General features: G+C 31.4%; 1 long non-coding RNA gene and 1 pseudogene across 2 annotated transcripts; both read right to left on the reverse strand.

Annotated features, from left to right (window-relative positions):
• Positions 1-1,517: 1,517 nt before the first annotated feature.
• On the reverse strand, positions 1,518-3,442 carry LOC149518087 (cytochrome P450 89A2 pseudogene; annotated as a pseudogene). The gene has a single exon (XR_016343581.1). The product of XR_016343581.1 is annotated as a cytochrome P450 89A2 pseudogene (transcript).
• Positions 3,443-7,180: 3,738 nt separating this feature from the next.
• Positions 7,181-8,360, reverse strand: LOC111277440 (uncharacterized). Its single transcript, XR_016343583.1, has 2 exons — positions 8,089-8,360; positions 7,181-7,662 (listed from the first exon to the last, which is right to left on the reverse strand). It is a non-coding gene; the product is annotated as an uncharacterized LOC111277440 (long non-coding RNA).
• Between the last annotated feature and the right edge of the window lie 14,041 nt (positions 8,361-22,401).

Consider the following 22,401-nt stretch of genomic DNA (forward strand, 5'->3'; position numbering starts at 1 on the left):
AACAAAAATGATAACTCTAATAAAATTGTTGAAGATGATGAGTACCGATTGATTGATTAACAGCCAATTTCTTTAAAGAAATGCAAAAAAAATTGTAAAATAATTAAAAGTTCATCAACCTACAAGATTCTAAACCAAACAGAATTTTAAAGATCCGATCATCGTTGAGTTAGCTCCTTTTCCTGTATCCATTGCTAACCTTGGCCCCCTTGGCTTCTTAAAGTTTCATAACCACAATGTGTTTCCAACTTAAAGAAAAAAAAAAAGGAAAATAACATTTTCACATGATAAATTTAATGAATTATTAGAACTTTATGTTTTAGATCTATGTTTATAAATTGACCAATTTGAAATGTAAAATTTTTAGCTTGTTAGATTCTGTAGCAGACACTTGTTATTATGTTTCTTTACTTTTATTTTTTAGTCAAAAAAACTTCCTTTCATATTAATAAAATTTAATTAAAAGCAAAATCAATCATTATATATATTTGTGCATCTAATAATCATATAACTTTTCTTATATTTCATATCATCCTTTTATTTGTTCATATTTTGAATTTCGCTTTTAAATGTTGTAACTTATAATTTTAAAAAAAAAGTTATTTGTTTGATTAATTTTATTCCATCATTTGTGTATGCAATACTAATTATGCTATTGAAAGACAAGTTTTTTTTTCATTTGTTTAAAAAAATAAAGTTTTATATACTGACATGTGTTGTTTCATTTAAATTTAAAAACTTTTTTTATATCCATTCATGAAAAAGTTCACATTATATTTATGCCAACCCTAAGACAAAAGTTCTGACTTCACATATTGGGATTCAATGCTAAGATATGATGGTGTCCAAGGTATAAGAAGTCTAAATAAATTGCAAAACCATTGACAGAGTTGTATGATCACTGCATTAGTACCATTTTCATTTCACCTCAGAGAAATTACATACCCAATGGTTGATTAAATCTAGATGACCACAATTTGAATAAGAGGTTATTATTTATGCTTCACTTGGAAGCGCCGATAACTCCCTCCATGATGTGGATTTCTTTGTATGACTAAACTCTTAAATATTTAATTATAAAACGTAGCTACAGCACGTGGACCCTTAATCTCTCTCACCTGCAACGAGGGGACACTTAATCTCTCTAAATTCATCGTTTTCACTTGGAAGTACCTTTTGGGAGAACTCTCACCATGACGTGGATTTCATTTTATTATTACACTATTAAATATTTAATTATAAAACGTAGCTGTAGCGCAATGGAAATCTCTTTCACCCGTGAGACCCTAATCTTTCTAAATTCATTTTTTTCATTAGGTTGTTAGATAAAAAAGATGCCATATCAGTACTAGAATGAAAAGAAAAAAGAAATTTTTAATAAAAAAATGGCTATTATCATTGTTACATGGTGGCTAGCAGTAGATTAGATTAACAAACAAGCAATCTGAATTTAAAATTGTCCGAAGAACTTTGATTTTATCTCAGTAAAAGAAAAAGAAAAAAAGAATTGTAGTTACTGAATGAACATGTGCCCACATCATATAGATCAATTCAACTAAAAAAGAAAAACAGAAAGAACATTAAATATAAAAATATTACTGTTTTACAAAACCCTGAAAGATATGGAATTGATTAATTTTCTGCTACTTTTCCAATTTGCTGTTGATGCACAAATCGTGAAGGCCAGGAACACAAAAGAAAAAAAAGAACAAAATGTAGTATAATCAACCATAGGTTTATCTAGGCCTGGAATATAAGTGAGCCTGTAATGGAGTCTTCATCACCACTGTAAATTCTTGTTTCTCTGACAAATCAATATCATCTCCATCCACAGCTTTCCAATCAAAAGACCAAACTAAATTTGCCACAAAATACTCCAAATGAAGCATTGCCAAACCAATACCAGGACAAATCCTTCTCCCCGCCCCAAATGGCATCATCTTTATTTCCTTGCTGCCTGTTATGTCAACAAATTCCTCACTATTGAGAAACCTTTCAGGTTTAAAAGTCATGGGATCTTCCCACACATTGGGGTCCAATCCCATCTCTGCTACCATGAAATTTATAATACCTCTCTTGGGCAACAAAAAATCATTCAAAACAACATCTTTTGTAACTCTATGTGGTAAGAGAAAATGGGCAGGTGGGTGACGCCTTAGACTTTCCAAAACTACTGCTTTCAGATAAGGCATCTTTTGCAAATCATCCTCTTTGACCTCTTCCTCTCCATCTCCAACAACCCCTTTAATCTCCATGAATAGCTTCTCTTGAATATGAGGATATTTCACCAAATTTGCCATAATCCATTGCAAAGCTGTGGATGTAGTGTCCGTGCCAGCATTAAGAAATTCTGAGCACAAGCTGACCATTTCTCCTTCATTAAGTTGCCTTTTCTCCACTGGGAGCTGTAGCTCCAACAAAGTATCCACATGTGATAAAATAAATTGTTGATCTTCCTCGTTGACCCCGCTCAATTTCTCTTGCTTTGCCTTCTTTCTTGCCCTTATCAATGGAATCAAGACATTTTCTTGATTTTGTCGAATTCGCAAGAACTTTTTCCAAAGCTTATAAAACAAAACCTTGGTAACTCTAGGCAAGGCGTTGAGTATGTTGAAAGATTCGAAATTCAATAGCAAGTCACGCTGAACATCCTCAATTCTTCTGATCTGTTTTTCATCAAGCTTATCACCAAAGCACATAAGAGCTAACAAGGAAAACATGGCATAGCTAAAATGATCCAACACTCGGACAGGTTCGCCACTACTTTCGGACGGGGTCAGCTGTTCCTTGAGAATTTTTAAGACCCATTTACGAGCATGAGAGTAAGATCTAACCCGAGAAGGACTGAGAATTTCTGTGGTCAGATTTTTTCGTAGAATACGCCATGTAGGTCCATAACCAGCTGAATTTATTGTATGTTGATTGCTACTATCAATTTTGCCAGTGGAAACAGAAGAAGGTCGATCAGCAAAAACAGCACCCTTTTGGACTAAGGCTTGGTGAGCAAGGGAGTGATCACGAACAAATATTGCAAGGTTGGAACCGAAACGGAGAGTAACCATGTTCCCAAACTTAAGGTGGAGACCTCGGAGGATTGGTTCGAGTTCGGAGAATGATTTGCGCAGCAACATGAAGTTGCCTATGATGGGAAAGGTAGGAGGCCCTGGAGGGAGCTCGGGGCCAAGTTTTTTGTATGGAAAAAAAAGGTTCAACAAGGCTTTGAGGAAAGCAGATATGCAAAGCGTGGAAGTGATAAGGAACCAAGTTTCCATTTTGACAGACAAAACAACTTCCAATAGAGTTTAATTGCTTCGATGAAAGTGGAACGTGGAACTGATTGTTGCAATTAAGGAGAGTTTTTGTTTTGCATTTTCCATACACTGAAGACCGTGTTAGGGAACTATGAGAAAAGGAAGAAGAGAAAATAGAGAGAAAGGATTGGGTGCTTACTTACTCAACGAGTCAGAAAGGGCAGGAAAGGAAAAGGATTGATTGTATTTTAAATAGACGTGAGATTAATGTATTTTAATTAAATTTTATATGAAAATTGTATATTATAATTCTTGATATAAAAATATAAAATAAAATTTTTTATTTTATTAAATTTATATATAATTATTAGTATAATTTTAAATCATATTATTTTCATATTTTAATTTCATATTTTATTTTCACGCAGAGTTTTTAATTATTAAACCCAATCTAATTAAAAAAAAAAAAATCTTACTGTGGAAGCTGGTTGACTTTTAAAACTCCACTCGTTTTAATTCGGTGTTATGTCCACACGATTTAAGCAAATTAAATTATAATTTTATTATATATAATATTTTTAGTACAGATTTACTTATATCAATGTAAGATTTATATTTTTTTATTTTTAAATCAAATAATTAAGATTAAAAGTATTATTTTGGTCCAATTTAATTATAAATTTAATTTTAATCTAAAAATAAAAAATATATAAAGCTTACGTTAATATAAATGAATTCCTATCCATATTATTTAAAAATTAGTATATTTATAAATTTGATTCTGTTTTCATATATATCAATAATATATTTTAAAACCATTTAACATGCACACTTAACTTTTTTTTATCATAAAAATTATTAAATATATTGAAAATGAAATTTTTTAAACTCCACAAAGTTAGTAGAGTGATACATTTTTAGAATATATTAAAAAAATTAATTAAAAATAAAATATGTGTCAACTTTTTAATCTGTTTATAAAATTAAAAACTTAAATATAATATGTATAGTATCAAATAATACTAGAAACACTTTATTATTATTATTATTATTTTGCATTTATAACATACACAAATAAGGAACATACATTTCCAATGAAAATCAATGTAAAATATTTGTTATATATAAAATAAACGATATTAATTTCATTAGTTCACTTTCAATCAAAATATTTTCTTGTAGCAAAAGATAAACTCTAATCTCTTAAGTTTCTTTGTCTCTTGTTTGATAAGAGTTTATCTTTTTCCACAAGAAAATAATTGTTTGATAGATGCCACTTGCCATAAGATAATATAAATAACTGTGATTTCAATATTTAAGTTTGGTGTTTGTTTTCTCAAGAAAATTTTATCACTTTGATATGGGAATATAAGTATAAAATAAATTAAAATCATAATTAAAATATTACGTTTTTATAAAAAAAATCATTAAATTAAATCAAACACAATAAAATAATTAGATAACTCTAATATAGAGTTGACCAACTCACACATTGATGAAAGTTGAATGTAAGATCTTAAATATATATATATATATATATGTTGTATGTATTTTTGTAGTGATTTTTATCTCAGTGAAGTTATTGCTATGAAAAACGAGTTTCTTGCAAAGGACAATATTAGATTGACTTTGATTGTACATTGCTTGGTTGTCTGAATAATTTATCCAAATTTTTTGGATAAAAAATATAGAATACTTAAAAAGAATTGATATATTTAATAAATATTTGTGTATTGTTTGGAATTAATATATGTGGATGCTTATTTGGTTTTATGTAATAATTTTTAGATAAATATTATTTATTTATGTTTTGTTTAGAGTAAAAATTACAAATAAATATATATATATATACGTCCATTAACAAATTAAATAAAAATACATAAATAAATATTTTTTGTAAAGATCTTAAATTTTTTCACTAAATTATGTTATAAAGTGTTATAATAAAAGTTACAATTCTCAATAAGGATCAATATAAATCTTCACTAAAAATAAAAATTTTAAGTGAAGGTCAATATAAGTATTCACTAAATACAAAGATATAGTGAGAGTCAAAATTAACTTTTACTATAAATTTTACAATTAATGATGATCTAAATTAACATTCACTTTAACGCTCGTTAAATGATAGATATAGTGAAGATTTCATTTTATATCTCACTATATATAACTAATGAAAGAATTTGTTACAAGAATCTGTGAGAATTACATCAACTCTCCCTAAAAAAAAAAGTGAGGATTATATATATTTTTAATAAAAATCATAACCATCACTAAGACTGTTCTTGTAATGACAATTTCCTACTTTACTATAACCGTCCTTAATTTTTTTTTTCAAATACTCCAAATTTAAGACCTAAACAATGAACAAAAATGAAAATTCTGAAGGTGATGGGTACTGATTGATTGATGAAAAACCAATTTCTTAAAAAAAAAAAAAAAAAAAAACCTGCAAAAGAATTGTAAAATAATTAAAAGTTCATCAACCTACAAGATTCTAAACCAAACGGAATTTTAAAAATCCGATCATCATTGAGGTAGCTCCTTTTCCTGTATCCATCGCTAACCTTGTCTCCCTTGGCCCCCTTGGCTTGTTAAAGTTTCATAACCATAATGTCTCCCAAACTTTTTTTTTTAAAAGAAAATAATATTTTCACCCTCCAAAATTTATAATTTGCTTTCTTCACAATTGAATGATAAATTTAATGAACTGTTAGAACTTTATGTTTTAGATCTATATTTTTAAATTGACCAGTTTGAAATGTAAAATTTTTTAGCTTCTTAGATTCTGAATTTTTCTTTTTGATTAAAGTGTGTGGACACTTATCATTATATTTGTTTCCTTTCATTTTTTAATCAAAGAAACTTCTTTTCATATTAATAAAATTTAATTAAAAAATAAAATTAATTATTATATATATTATGCATATAATATTCATATAACTTTTCTTATATTTCATATCATCCTTTTTATTCATATTTTGAAACTCATTTTTAAATGCCGTAACTTAAAACTTTTTTTAAAAAAGTTATTTGTTTGATTAATTTTATTCCGTTATTTGCGTATGCAACACTAATTATGCGATTGGAAGATGAGTTTTTTATTTGTTTAAAAAATTAAAGCTTTTTTTATATAATGACATCTGTTGTTTCATTTAAATTTAAAAACTTTTTATATCCTTTTACGAAAAAATTCACATTATGCTTATCAAGGTGCAAGACAAAAGTTCTTACTTCACCTATTGGGATCCAATGCTACTATATGATTCTGTCCAAGGTATAAAAAGTATAGATGACTACAATTTGAATAAGAAGTTATAATTATTTATGCTTCACTTGGAAGCGCCTTTCTGGGAGAACTCTCTCCATGATGTCGATTTCCTTTTATGATTAAACTCTTAAATATTTAATTATAAAACGTAGCTATAGCACAATGGACCCTTAATCTCTCTCACCTATAACAAGGAACACTTAGGTAGTATTTGATTTCAGAAAATAGAGTGATTTTCTGTTTTCATTTTCCAAGAAAATAAAAAAAGAAGGGAAATGCATTTGATAATTGAAAATAAAATTAAGTTTTTAGAAAACAAAAATAAAAATAAGTTAAAATATGAAAATAAAAAAATATTTTTAATTGTAAAAATAAAGGATGTTCATTATATTTTTCTTTATGTTTTGCAAATTACCATATTTAAACATTTTTTAATGTTATTAATTAATAAATATATATTATATTTATAATTAAATGACATTAATAGTAATATTATTAAATATTTTAATTATTTCTTTATTTTTTCATTTTAAAAAATAATTTTAATTTTCATTTACTAAATACATTTTTTAAAAAACAAAAAATAAAATTTATTTTCTAAAAATTAAAATAATAATAATAATAATAATAATAAATATTTTTTTCAAACCAATCGGAGACTTAATCTTTCTAAATTCATTGTTTTCACTCGGAAGTGACTTTTGGGAGAACTCTCACCATGACGTGGATTTCGTTTTATTATTAAACTCTTAAATATTTAATTATAAAACGTTAAACTCTATGCACAATTTGTTTCCCATAAATGAAGCCAATAGCCTGCCTCCTTTCGTGAAGAGAACCATCCTTAGCTAGGGCGATCATTTTTCAACATACTTCCTCATAGCGCTTGCCCTAGCCCTGGTGGTTTTGATCCGACCATGTTTTAGGAGCTGCGTGGTGAGCGCTCTAAGGAGTGCACATCTCTGGTCAGGAGGCCTGTTTAGTTTCGGTACTCGTCTGCCAAGCCTCATAGCATAGAATCAACAACCATTATCAATTATGGTGAAATTAGTAACATAATAATTACAGTTAAAGATCATAGAAGTATCTGTTTTGCATGACTTGAGAGAAAAATTATTCCATGATGCTACTGCCTAGTGCCTACAAATAAATAATGCAAAGTTATTAGAGAGTAGAAATGATGTAGAACAAGTGATCTCAAATAAGACACTCAGGAAGTAATGTAAAATTTTCACTCGAAATTCTCCAATATCAATTCTCAGTAGTCAAATCTTAATAACAAAATCGCCATTATCATGATAGAGAGTCAGCTGACAGAAACTTGAATGATAACATCACACAAGTATAACAACTTAAGCCCTGTAATTGATGCCAAATGAACTAAAATGTAACATTAATTCTAGCATAATTGTTCTCTATAAAAGTAAAAACCATGTATTTTGTTCACCAAAAAAAAAAAAAAAAGAGGCTACAATTTGTTATCTCTAATATTCAGAAAGAAAATTGAAGTGATTATAAGAAATGGGTATGAAAAAGAAAGGGGAAGGAGAGAAGTAATAGTATTACCAGAGAAGCTGAGGGAATGGAGAGGGTTAACAGGAGACAGAGCAGTGAAAAAGCGAACAAGCTGATGGGGTTTGGTAGGAGGACGAAGACGACATGGTAACTTAATGGAAGAAGCTGTGGAAGTAAGTGGCGGCAGAGCTGACTTTAAAGATACCATGCTCCATCTACTACTCAAACAATCTGTGATCATTGCCATAGCCGCCATTTTCAACTCTGGGTTTTCTGGATGACCCTGGAAATAGGTGAAAATGGGAATGGATAAGGAATTGTTATAGAAGAAACTAAACAACTGAAGAAAAAACTGAGAGAGAATTGAGGGCTTTACTTGAAACTTGAAAGATGAATTGGATAGAGATCAGAGAATGAGGCTGGTCTCCAAACAACACTGGTAAATTCTCGGCTTTTCCCTTTGGGCTAAAAAAACGAAACAAATCCAAATTATTTGTAATGGGCCATTGGGTCTGCTTTGGTATGAGCATGGGCCAGATGTCCAACGTACTTAAATAACATATATTAACTACTTTTTGACGTGGTGATGGATGAAGAAGTTGCGAGATTCTTGTAAGGCTTGGGTCGAAACAATCTTAATCTCACCCTCAAAATAAAAAAACATATATTTAATATATGAACCTCTTTGGTCGAGTTACTAGCAGAAATAAGGTCGGAATTCAAAAGACAAATAAAATAATAAAAAAATTCTTAAATTATATTATTTTATTGGGATAAATTTTATGTTTTTATTTTACTCAAATAAATTTTTTATTTTTAATTTATACTTAAATAAGATCTTGATTTTTAATTTATATCTAAATAAATCATTAATCATTAATTTACACTTAAGTAAACTTTTGTTATAAGTTAATTTTTTATTTGTAATAAGGATTTGTTTAAATACAAATATAAAAATTTATTTTAAAAATAAAATTATTTGAAGATTTTTTTAATATTTTAATCTATTCAAAATTCTTTAGTCTAAAATCCGCTCTATACCACTGAGATAACCTCTCATTGGTATTACCCTCTCATATTATAAAAGCCTTTGTTCTACTGCAATCCATCCAATTTTTTGCACAAGGTTTTCCCCTTCATCTTGAATCCAGACCAAAATTCAATGCAAAATCAAGCAAAAGTTTCCGAACCAAATGGGCAATACCAAGAAAGCGTTGACCTTCGAAACACAAACCAACAATGCCAAGACTACACATGAAAATTTTGCCCAATCACAAAAAACAAAAAAAAATATGCACAAATCAGTGACTGCATTGCACTTACATAGACAAACAGAAAAGCTAGATTGCTTCTGGATTACAAGAGAAGAGAATTTAAATTAATGTTAAAAAAATTGAAAGCGTTGTAATTAATTTGTATGATCATTCGGACAAAAGATCATAACTAAGGCGCAAAGTAACAGATTATGCAGTTTTATTATCTGAACTGCAAAATGCTCTCCAGGCCTTGTATCAGATATTTGACTTGCAACAACAGGAACACTTTAAAAACTTTTGTAATTTTTTTCCCTTAATTTCAGCTAAGGAAATTAGGTTCCAATGCTGCTGCAACCAAATACAAGCAAAGATGAATTTAGATGACATATATATTCCAAAAACCTTAAAAATGGAAAGCTACGAACCCAAGCTCTCACTTCTTAACAAAAAATTAGATTTGATAATTAATATATTCAGATCCATTTATTTTATATTAAATATGTATAAAATATAAAAAATTATCATGTTATAATCATATTAATATATCAAATACGAAATACATCTTTTAACTTTTGTAATGAATTTTATTAAAATTTTAAATTTTAAATTTTATCATTTTTGTATTTTTTATATTTTTATATTGTATTTAAAATTTTCATAAAATTTACATAACTACTGATCCTGACCAGAAAATGCATACATAGGAAGCAGTGATTCAGCTTCTTTTTTTTTTTTCTTTATGTATTGCACGTCAATGAAAACAACAATACAATAAAATTTCTAAGGTGGAGCTTCACACGTGGGAACTGTGGATTACAAATTTACTATGGACAAAACAGCTTTCCACCAAGATGCCATGCGGAGGTTTTTATGGAAGGATTTGAATGTGTTTACTTCCAATGAAATAACTAAACGTTATTGTTCATTTAATGTCTTGCCTTACAATATTGAACTTTCTATACATGTGTTTTTGGCATTTAGGATGCTGATTAGTATTTTTAATTCATTTTATGTCATTTCTTTTATTTGCCTATTTTATTTGGATTTTCCTAACCCATTATTTGTTCAATAAAGTAAAAAATAAGTAATTGACCATACCAATTCGATGATAATAACTATGAGTCTATGACTAGTTTTTATATAAAGAAAAGTGCAACCTGAAAAATAAGGCAAGGTGTTAAAAGATATTGGAATTTAAATTTTAAAGTATGATTAATAAATTAATTAAATTAAATTTTAAATTTATACTGATTGTGGACATCAAATTTGTCCGGCAAAAAAAAAAAAAATATTATTAAATACAAAATACAAAAAGAAATACAAAATATCAAATATAAAAAAATACAAATACCAAAAAAAAAAAAACAAACAAACAGAACAGAAAAAATGGGAGATGGCAGTGGTGCCTTCCCTGGCACCACTGCCACCATGCCTTACCCCCCACCCCTCTTACTACCATACCTTACCCTCTACCCTTCTGATCACCCATTTCGCTGGCTCCTAATCCTATCAATGTCAGATCAGACAAAAACAATAAAAAAGGCATGGGGCTCGTGCTTACACCCCATGCTGAGCCCTGTGCCCTTCTCTCAAGCACACGCACAGTCGGAGCTCTATAAATAGAGTTCCTAACCAAACCAAGAAAAAAAACACAGAAGAGGAAAGATTCTGCTAAAAAAATAAAAAAAATCAACAGTCCTCCCCGTAGGGAGGAACCTAGCGCCGAGAAGCTTCCTGCACAAAGAAAAAATAAAGTCAATTTAAAAAAAAAAAGAAGAAGTCAGAATACAAAAAAAAAGAGGTTTAATCGAAAGTTCAAGAACAAATCTAGGCCTTTTGGGTTTTTTTTTAGTAAAACGGAGATCAGATTTGGGTTCAAGGAATCGAGGGGAACATTTTAGTGTTTTATGAAAATTTTTTGACCACCGACGACGACGGTCGGTGATCGACGAACGGCAGAGGCACGGTCGGCCTGCCACTTGTGTTGGCCAAGAAAAAAAAAGATTTTTTTTTCTTCTGGAAAGGAAAAATGAATTAAAAAAAAAATTAACTTTTATATAGAAGGCCAATAGCCAAAACGATGACGTTTCAATAAACGCCCAAAACGACATCGTTTTAAGCACCCAGGATCCGCGCGTCAACTCACAACTCGACCCGGGGTCCGCGCACCCGCTTCCTTCATCAACCTCTGACTGATCCGACTGAACTGAAACCAAACCGCTGAATTCGAACCGAAAATTGAACCGCTGAACGTGATCGAACCGTTGACGCCAAACCGAATTGTCGGACCGAACCGCTCGTTGATCGATCCGGTTTAGATAAAAAAAAATTTTTAATTTTTTTTTATTTTTATATATTATTTTATTAATATTTATGCATATTAAAATATTTATATTTGTTAGATTAAATGATGAAATATGTTGTTAAATTTTTTTATAATTTTTTTAATTTTAAAAATAAACTTTAAAAACAAAATAATATAAAAATAAATTTAATAATAATACTAAACTAATAAAAAATGTAGGAAAAGAAAATTTTTATCCGACGATAAGATTCAAAGGTATTCCGAGTAATAATGCTTACGAAATCTCTAGATGAGAAGATTTTTTTTAAAATACTACCAGTGTATTGGAGTATTTATAAAAAAATTTTTAATACAATAAAAATTTTCTTTTTTTTAAAGTAATAAATAAAAATTGATTAGTAAATTAAAAATATAAGTAATAAAAATGAGAAGAAAAGAAATTTTATCCGATGATGGGATTCTAAAAGTATTTCGAGTAGAGATGCTTTAAGAAATCTCTAGGTGAGAAGATTTTTTGTAAAATATTATCAGTGCATTGAAATATTTATAGAAAATCTTCAATATAATTAAATTTCTTTTTCTTCAAAATTTCAATTAAAAATAAATATTAATAAAATAATTAATAAAATTTCTAAAAAAGGAGAATAAAATGTGTGCATCAACATGATAACATTTTGCATTGCATGCATGATATTTTTTTACGAAAAGTAAATTTGAGCCTCCGAGGATGAGATTCTAAGGTATTCCAAGAAGCGATGCCTAAGAAATCTCTAGATGAGAAAAAGTTCTTCTAATGTTACCAACGTACTGAAACATTTTAAGAATTATTTCAATAAAAAAGTTTTGATTTATTTTTCTCGAAAATAAAATTTTTTTTCTAATAAATAAAAATCAAGGAAATTATTTTTTGAACACCAAAAATTGGACTATTTTTATCAAAATCAAAGGATAACACGTTGTTAATAGGTACCGTTTTTAACAGGCGCTGTGGGGATGCTAATCTTTCCCCATGCGTAATCGACTCCCGAACTTAGACTATTTCGCAGACCGTAAAATTATATTTTTAATAAATTTTAATTAATTTTAAAACTTTATTAAAATGATATGTTTTAGTAGGTGGCTAATTGCACCTAGCCAAAAAAGATTGGTGGCCTCCATTATTTTTTTTATTTCATTTCCAAATTCGTCAAGAGGACACAAAACCGTTACGACAGCTTGGCGACTCTACTGGGGACGCCTTTTGTTTTTGAGAGTCAGGCCAAAATTAACTACTTGTTATCCTCAAATTTTGATTTAAACAATCTTAATCAATTTCTTAGATTTTTATTTTTCATTTTCAATAAAAAAGGGTAAAAAAAACAAACAAATCGAAAATAAAAAGCAAAAAAATTCACACACATTTCTTTTACTATGCCTCTTATGTTTTATTTTTTTTTATATATTACTCTCAATAAATTAGGATATACTTGCACACAATGACACGATGCATCTCATGCATGAGCTCTATACCCGGGCTCCATCCTCTATAAGAGAAAGTAAAGTACCTATGCTCTCATAAGGTGATAACCTTCGTAATGGCAAGTAAAATACTTTCACTCAAATTGAACTCTTTTCATTTGTAGCCTATAATGGGTGAAGATTGGGGTGCCTTACTAGTCCAACATGGACGATAGTGAAAAATAATTTGGGAACCTTTAGACACTGTCAATCCAAACCCAGCATATAATAAGCCTAGGAAACCAGCCTTATGTAAAGCCTTGTCCACCTTCTTATAAGAAATACTTAAGAATAAAAGTTATGCGTAATACAAAACAAAACAAAACATAAAAATCTCAAAACATAAAAAAACACTAAAAAACAAAATGTTTTTTTAAAACCACATCCTCACATTAACTCAATTTTTTTTTAATTTTTTTTTACATTAATCATATCATACAATTTTGCATCGAGATATTTGATCTAGGACATATTTCTCCCAAGAAGTTTTCATGGATCCTATAGAACTATAAATTTGCTCATCCTCAGTAAGTGTGCCATGTAAGTCGTATAATGAAGTACATGTTTGGTCAAAAAAAGCTCAACAAAAGAATGGAGATTATTTGCCTACAAGTTATGTGTCTGAATTACTCGAGAAAGTGCATTTAGATCTCACACAGAATAATTTAAAAGAGTTAGCTGTTGTCTGGGGTCAGTTAAGTGAAGAAAGAAAAAAAAGCTTTTGCAAAAAGTATGGGCAAATTGTATCCCTCATTTTAGTAGTGATCGATGAATAGTTGGTCAAGGTAGCTATACAATTTAGGATCCATCCTATAGATGCTTCACTTTTAATCAGAAAGATTTAGTACCAACTATCGAGGAGTATTCGATTTTGCTCAGGATAGAACTACAATGTCCAGATAAAGTATTTACCCGAAAGCCAAAATCAGGTTATCGTAAAAAGTTAGTCGAGCTTATGGGGGTTAAAGCAGAAACCATCAACTCATTTGTGAAGCCTAAAGGTGAACATCTCGGCATCCATTGAGACTTTCTTCGAAACTTTATTCAGGAGCATATAAATGATGATCAAGGTATGGCTGTATTTGCTTTAGCATTATATGGTATGGTAATCTATCCAAAGACTTTAGGTCACATTGAGATAACTGTGGTAGACTTTTTTAAGTAAATTGAAACCCAAGCAATTAATCCCATTCCAGCAGTCCTAGCCGAAACCATCAGGTCATTGAATTTTTGTCGACGAAATGAAAAAGAACAATTCATAGGATGTGTATCTCTATTATACGTATGGGTTAAAAGTCATTTCAAGTGTGAAAAAAGTACATTTTTGAAATCATATCTTCAAAATAAGGCACCAATCGAAGAGTTTTGTAAAAACCAATGGCCGACATTGAAGACTAAGGAAGAGTGGGTCTTTTTCTTGCGAAAGCCTACTGGGGATGAAATTGAATGGATGGTGCCTTGGATGCCTCGTGTGCCCTTATTGTATCATGGAGGAAATGAGCTATGGATACCGTTATTAGGGCTATGGGACGTTATAAGTTATGCTCAATTAATGCTGCTTAGGCAATTTGGTACAAAGCAGTTTGTTTCTACTACTTATGGCCTGGTCCAAGTAGAATTCATTTATGGGGAACCGAATCCATCAAGACCTCAGAGCAGTTGATCCAAGCATGAAAGAGAACACGAAGAATGAGGTTAGGGCCTCTTATCGACAAAGTCACTTCTGATTACTAGATTTGAAAAGCAAGACGGCCCAGAGACATAGTACTCCCTCCTGATGACAGCTCATATCAATTGGTTAATCTTTCGAAAGATGTATAATTATCAAAAGTTGAGCTTGTCAAGAAAGAATTAGAAGTTGAAAAAAAAAATAAAAAGAAAAAATTTAAGACTTCACGAGAAAGTAGGGCAATTGAAATATAAAGCAGAGATACAAGAGAACATATTAGAAAAAGTCATAAAAGAACGAGATGTGACCAATAGTGATTTGAAGAATTTACACCAGGAAAATAAAGAGGTTACGAGTTCAATTCAAAATTGAAAAAGTCACTAAGTCTTACCTTAGTCGACAATGTGAAATGGATGAACTCCGAAAGGAAATGAACCAATGAAAGGGTAAAGCTCAAGAAAAGTAAAAGGAAACCACCAGAATTTCTCAAGAATGTAAGAATTAGAAAGGATTATACTCTACAACCTCAGCAAGATTGGTGGAATGCCAAAACGAAAAGGCAAGGTTGAAAGTCATGCTTGCAAAAGAAAAAAGAAAGCATTTCAAAGTACTGAATGAAAAAGAATCACTTCACCAGGTGATCCAAAGGTTAGAGATACAAACTACAAGACCACAAGAGCCATATTTCAGCAATAATAGATAAATGGCATAGAAGGGAAAAAGATTGAATCTTCACATGTAATTTAGAAAGGGATGCTCACATGAGATGGAAGGTAGAAAACTTAGAGAGGCAACAGTACATAGAGCACTTGACTAATCAAGTTTGTAAGACAGTGAAGAAAGCATGGGAAATGGTTGAAAAGGTAAAAGCATTAAAAAGAAAAGTCAATCCCATAGGGGAATATGGACAGCGCCTAGTGAACTTTTTAGATGAGACGAAGGACCATTATGAATAAGTCAAACGCTTCTATGGATATAACTCTAGGATGGTAAATCCCATGTAATAAAAGTTGTATGAAATCAATAAAAATTTTTAATGTTGAAATTCGTCCAAGAGCAAATATCTCCCACTTGCATTCATGCATCATGTACATCATTTTTCATAAAATAAGTAAAAAATAAAATTTTCAACACATAGCATTCTAATTTTTTTTTCCTTTTTCTTTTTCAAAATAAAAAAAACACTTTGTGGTAATAAAGGTTCAAGAATAGCTCATCCATCAAAAATTTTGACCCAACTTACTCGTCATTCATACAATACTAGGACTTAGACAAGAATCATGGAGTAAGAAGAAGCCAGTCGATTTGAGAGAATAGAAAAAGTTCAAGAAGAACTAAGAGGAGATCTCAGTACAGTAATGGATATGCTCAAAAAAATTGACAAGAAAAAAGCAGTGAAAAAAAATCCTAGCTTTCAAGAGCAATCGCCAGATATGATAGATCCTGTCTACCCTTCAGGGTTTAAGCCACGATCGACCCAACCTTTTTAAGGAACTAGAGTGCCAATTCCTACTCCCGGTGGATATCCCAATCCTTATCCATGAATGACATCTACTCCTGCTCCAATATAATTTTAAAATTTTGTTACTCCTGTCATGATAGAAAAACCACCTGAGCCAATCTTAATTCCTGATTTGGATGATCCCAAGAAAAAAGAAAAGCTAGGGATACAGACACTTGAGAAAGTGAAAGATACCAGTGCCCGGGAGAAGATGAAGTTATTGGAAGAAAGGCTTAGGGCCACAGATGCGGCTGACCTTTGTTTAGTTTCAGATGTGGTCATTCCACCAAAATTTAAGGTCTCTGAATTTGAAAAATACAATGGCATGAAATATCCAATGACTCATATCACCATGTATTATCTTAAGATGGTAGCACATACTCATGACGATAAGTTATTGATGCACATATTTCAAGATAGCCTTACAGGATCTACAGCTAGATGGTATGTCCAACTAGAAGAACTCGTATTCATTTCTGGTAAAAGCTCACAAGGGCATTTCTTACACAATATTAGCATGTCAGGGATTTAGCTCCAGATTGTTTATCTTTACAAGGTATGGAAAAAAAGTAACTAAAAGATTCAAAGAATATGCATAAAGATGGAAAGACATGGCTGCACAAGTTCAACCTCCTCTCATTGAGAAAAAAATAACTGTTTTATTTGTGAACACCCTGAAAGCACCGTACTATGAGAGATTGATAGGCAATGCAACCAAAAACTTTACAGATATGATAATATCAAGTGAGATCATTGAAAACACCATAAAAAATGGTAAGCTCAATGTATGAGAGACAAGTGGAGCAAGAAAAGGTGAAGCTCCTAAAAAGAAAAATAATGAAACTCAAGCAGTGAACTATATGGGGCAACAATTCAAAGGTTTCACACCTTATCCTACACTAGTCTACCAAACCCATTACCCTTTCATAAATAATATTACATCCACTCGTTATCCATACCAGCCATTACCACAACTAGCTTATCCACCCCATTTTCAACCAACCTTTCGGACACCCGCCTATAACCATCCTGCTGCATCTATCAGACCAGAATGGAAACTTAATCCTAATAGTGGTTTAAGAGCCCTGAGAAATACCCAAGAAAAATTCACTTTCTATCTCATTCCCATGACATACACAGATTTGTATCCTTGACTTATTGAGAAACATCTGCTTGCTCTTATTATCGTTGAACCCTTGAAACCTCTGTTTCCCAAATGGTATGACCCCAATGCACATTATGATTATCATTATAGGAATCCAGGTCATTCCACTGAGAACTGTACTGCTTTGAAGTGTAAAGTGCAAGGGTTAATCAGTGAAGGGGTATTAAACTTTGATACCAACTAACAAGGGACTCCAAATGTTAATGGGAACCCTCTACCAAATCATACCAAACCATCAATAAATGCCTTAATTGATGGGCAAAGAAGCCACGTGAAAGAAAAATAAATGAAGTTAAGACTTCGATGGCTAAGGTGTTCGAAGTCTTGGTCAAAGCAGACATGTTGAAGCCAATAGAACCTCAAAATTACTCTGAAGTGATTAACTCAACTGAAAGCTATAATTATCACAGAGGTGTTTTGGGGCATTCTATCAAGAATTGTCACCAATTTAGTCAAGAGGTGCAAAAGTCGATGGATATGGGTCGAATAGAGTTTTACCAAGAGAGAGAAGAGTTAGTGAAAGTTGAAGTGTCTACTATTGATTCAAAGAATAAGTTTGTGCATAGATCGATAACTATCTATTATGATGAGAAGCCAACACTGAAGTTAGAAAAGCCTCTTTCCTGATCAGTGGTGACAATTAAAGTTCTTGACCTTTTTTTATATCAAAATGATAAAGCAGTATCGTGGAAATATGATTATGATGTTGTAGTCAACCTAGATACTACAAACATAACAGGCGTAGGAGGCATGATTCGAAGTGGGAGGTGTTATACCCCAGAGGCTCTAAAAAAAGCTAAAAAAGAGAAAGCTAAGGTAGAAAAAGAAAATAAAAGTCAAAGTGGTCTTGACGCAGCCCCAAAATAAAATATCGAAGCCAATCTCTGAGAGTGAAACATGTGAATTTCTAAAGTTAATAAAACATAACGAGTATAGCGTGGTAGAATAGCTTAACAAGATGTCAGCTAGAATTTCGCTATTATCATTATTGCTCAGTTCAGAGTCACACCGTAATGCTTTGCTGAATGTGCTAAATTAAGCATATGTGTCTCACAATGCTTCTGTTGAATATGTGGAACAGCTTGTTGGTAATCTGATGATTTCAAACTATATCTCTTTTAATGATAAAGAGATTTCTCCTGAAGGTAAAGAAAGTACCTAGGCTCTTCACATTACTGTTGAATGTAAAAGTCATATAATGGCTATGATTTTGATTGATAATGGTTCATCCATCAATGTTATACCTGTGACTACTTTGGAAAAACTTTCTGTTAATGGATCTTATATGAAGCCTAGTCATATGATAGTGTGAGCCTTTGATGAAACAAAAAAAAAAGTGCTGAAAGATATAGATGTGCCATTATAGATTGGCCCATTCACTTTCAAAATGAAATTTCAAAATGCAACATCAAAAAGTCAAATTCATTGTTAAAAGAAAGCTAACATGTATGGTAAGAGAAGAAGATTTATTGGTAACTCAACTGATAAATACTCCTTATGTGAAATTAACAGATAAAGCTCTGGAATGCTCTTATAAATCCTTCGAGATTGCTAATGCAACATATATAGCTGGAGGATCTAAATTGTATTCACCACACTTGTCTACAATAATTAAAATGGTAGTCAAATAGTTTACCAAGATGGGATGGTGACCTGAAGTCGAACTTGGGAAGAACCTACAAGGAATCACAAAGCTATCGACCATATATGAAAAGAGAGATAGATTTAGCTTGGGATATAAGCCAACAAGAGGGGACAGAATAAGAATGGTGAATCAGAAAAGAGATAAGAGGATAGCTAATCTTAGAGGATATGAGCCGGAGTCAGAGCTTATGGTCATTCCATACCTCTATAATTCTTTTCACTCGAGGGATATATTTATCCAGATTTATCAAGAGCCCTAAATGCAGGATTCGTGAAAGAATTTTTAGAGCTGGCCATTCAAATGGTGGATGATAGAGAAAAGAAAAGTTGAAGTGAAGAGCTGTTCGTGTACCCTTGTCCTTTAGATTTTGAGCTAGATAATTGGAAAGTTAGAGAGTTACCTGTTATCTTTAAAACTTTGGAAAAGTAATGTATTGTGAAACTTTAAATCCCTAATTGCTTTTTACGAGTATTAGAAGATCTTTTATGGTATGTTTATGTTTGTTATTTTAATAAAAGACTTAAAAGATGCATTCGCATTTCTTCTATTATTTTCATCTTCATTTTACTTTTCATTCTTTTTTTCCCATCATTTTCTTGCCATTCCATTTTTATGTGCCAATATTCTCTTCATCTTACCCTTTGCAGGGTCCTAAACAATGAACATGAAGATAATCATCGTAATAATCTTAGATTTGATTTTGAAAACTTAATTCATGTTGATGAACTTGATAATGAGGAAGATTCAGATAACTACACACTGCCTCTTGATTTGTTAAAATTAATAGAACATGAAGATAAGCCAATTAAACCCCACCAGGAAATTATCGAATTAGTGAATTTGAGAGAAGGTGAAAACAGAAAGAGGTTAAAGTTGGTATATCTCTTTTACCAGCTGAAAGACAGAAGCTAAAAGAGCTACTCTGAGAATATGTAGATGTGTTCACATGGACTTACCAGGATATGCTAGGACTCAGCACTGATATTGTGAGCACAAGTTACCTTTAAAATCAGGATGTAAGCTGATGTAGCAAAAGCTAAAGCGCATGAAACTAGAGATGCTACTAAAAATTAAAGAGAAAATGAAGAAACAATTTGATGCTGAATTTTTAGAGGTGGCAAAATATCCTGAATGGGTAGCCAACATAGTGCCAGTTCCTAAGAAGGAAAAAGTGAGAATGTTATCGATTATTGAGATCTAAATAAGGCAACCTAAGGATAACTTTCTTCTACCTCACATCGATACTTTAGTGGATAATACTACTAAGCATTCCATATTTTCCTTTATGGATGGCTTCTCAGGCTATAATCAAATCAAGATGGCTCGAGATTATATACAGAAAACTACATTTGTGACCATGTAGGGGACATTATATTACAAAGTCATACCTTTTGGGTTAAAAAATGCTGGTGCCACTCATCAAGAGCAATAGTGACTCTCTTTTATGACATGATGCATAAAAAAATAGAGGTATATGTAAATGATATGATTACGAAATCTCATGAAAGAGAAGATCATGTAGTCAATCTCAAAAAGTTGTTTGATAAGTTGAAAAGATTTCAGCTGAAGTTGAATCCTGCTAAATGTACATTTGGTGCTAAATCAAAAAAACTATTAGGCTTTTGTGGTCAGTGAAAGAAGAATCGAAGTGGACCCAGATAAGGTACAAGCCATCCAAAGCTCATCTCCTCTCATACCCCAAAAAAAGTGCGAGGTTTCCTAGAGAAACTGAACTATATTGCTCATTTCATCTCTCAACTCACCTACAAGTGCGATCCTATTATCAAGCTTCTTTGAAAACATGATCCAAGAGAATGGAATGATGAATGCTAAGAAGCTTTTGATAAAATCAAAGAATACTTATCAAATCTGCCCATATTGGTACCACTTGTTCCAAGAAAGCTTTTGATCTTATACTTAACGGTACATGAAAATTCCATGGGATGTGTGCTAGGGCAAAGAGATGAAATTGATAGGAAAGAACAAGCAATATACTACTTGAGCAAAAAATTCACTAATTATGAGTCCAAGTATTCACTATTAGAGAAGATGTGTTGTTCATTGGCTTGGACAGCTCGAAAGCTTTGATAATACATGCTTTATCATACCATTTGGCTCATAGCAAAATTGGATCCTATTAAGTATATCTTTGAGAAGCTTTCATTGACAAGAAGGATAGCACGATGGCGAGTTATGCTTTCAGAATATAATATCATTTATGTATCTCAAAAAGCTATAAAAGAAAATGCCATAGTCGAGTTTCTTACTGATCGTGCTGCCAAAAATTATGCACTAATGAACCTGGAGTTCCCTGATGAAGATGTGAAGGTCATTGAAGAAAATGAACTTGTTAAAGAGTCTTTGAGGATGTATTTTGATGGAACTGCTAATGCTTTGGGTCATGGTATTGGGGTAATTTTAATATCTCCTGATGGGCACTATTATCTCATTACAGCCAGGTTAAATTTTAATTGCACAAATAATGTGGCTGAGTATGAAGCCTGTGTTATGGGTTTACAAGTAGCAATTGAAAAGAAAATTAAAGTATTAGATGTGTTTGGACATTTAGCTCTAGTCATCTATTAGTTACGAGGAGAATGAGAAACTAGAGATTCCAAGTTGATACAGTACCATAAGTACATTTCTCAGTTGGTTAAACAATTCGAAGAAATTTAATTTGAGCATTTACCTAAAGAGAAAAACCAAATTACTGATGCACTGGCTACTCTAGCTGCAATGATTAAAATAGATGCAAATACTAAAATCTAACCCATCAAGCTGGATGTGAAGGATGAACCAGCACATTGTTTAAATGTTGAAGAAGAATTTGATGGAAAGCCATGGTATCTGACATCATACAATACATTAAAAGCTAGCAATACCTAGAACATGTAACAAAAAATGATAAAAGAACTATTAGAAGGTTGGCTATGAGTTTCTTTTTTGATGGGGACGTCTTCAATAAAAGGGGTCAAGATCAAGTATTCTTAAGGTGTGTAAATACAGTTGAAGCGAAGAGGATTATTGAAGAAGTGCGTGATAGAGTTTGTAGGGTACATGCAAATGGTCATATGATGGCTAGACAGATTATGAGGGCTGGATACTATTGGTTGACAATGGAGAGTGACTGTATTGATTATGCCAAAAATACCATAAGTATCAGATCTATGCTGACAAGATCCACACTTCTCTAACAGCATTACATGTTTTGGCTCTTCAATGGCCATTCTTTATGTGGGGTATGGATGTCATCGGTCCCATCACTCCAAAAGCTTCAAATGGACATAGATTCATTTTTGTAATGATTGATTACTTCACAAAATGGG

This window comes from Durio zibethinus, chromosome 7 (assembly GCF_047325235.1).
Source record: "Durio zibethinus cultivar Kanyao isolate XHJ-2024 chromosome 7, ASM4732523v1, whole genome shotgun sequence".
Taxonomy (NCBI): domain Eukaryota; kingdom Viridiplantae; phylum Streptophyta; class Magnoliopsida; order Malvales; family Malvaceae; genus Durio; species Durio zibethinus.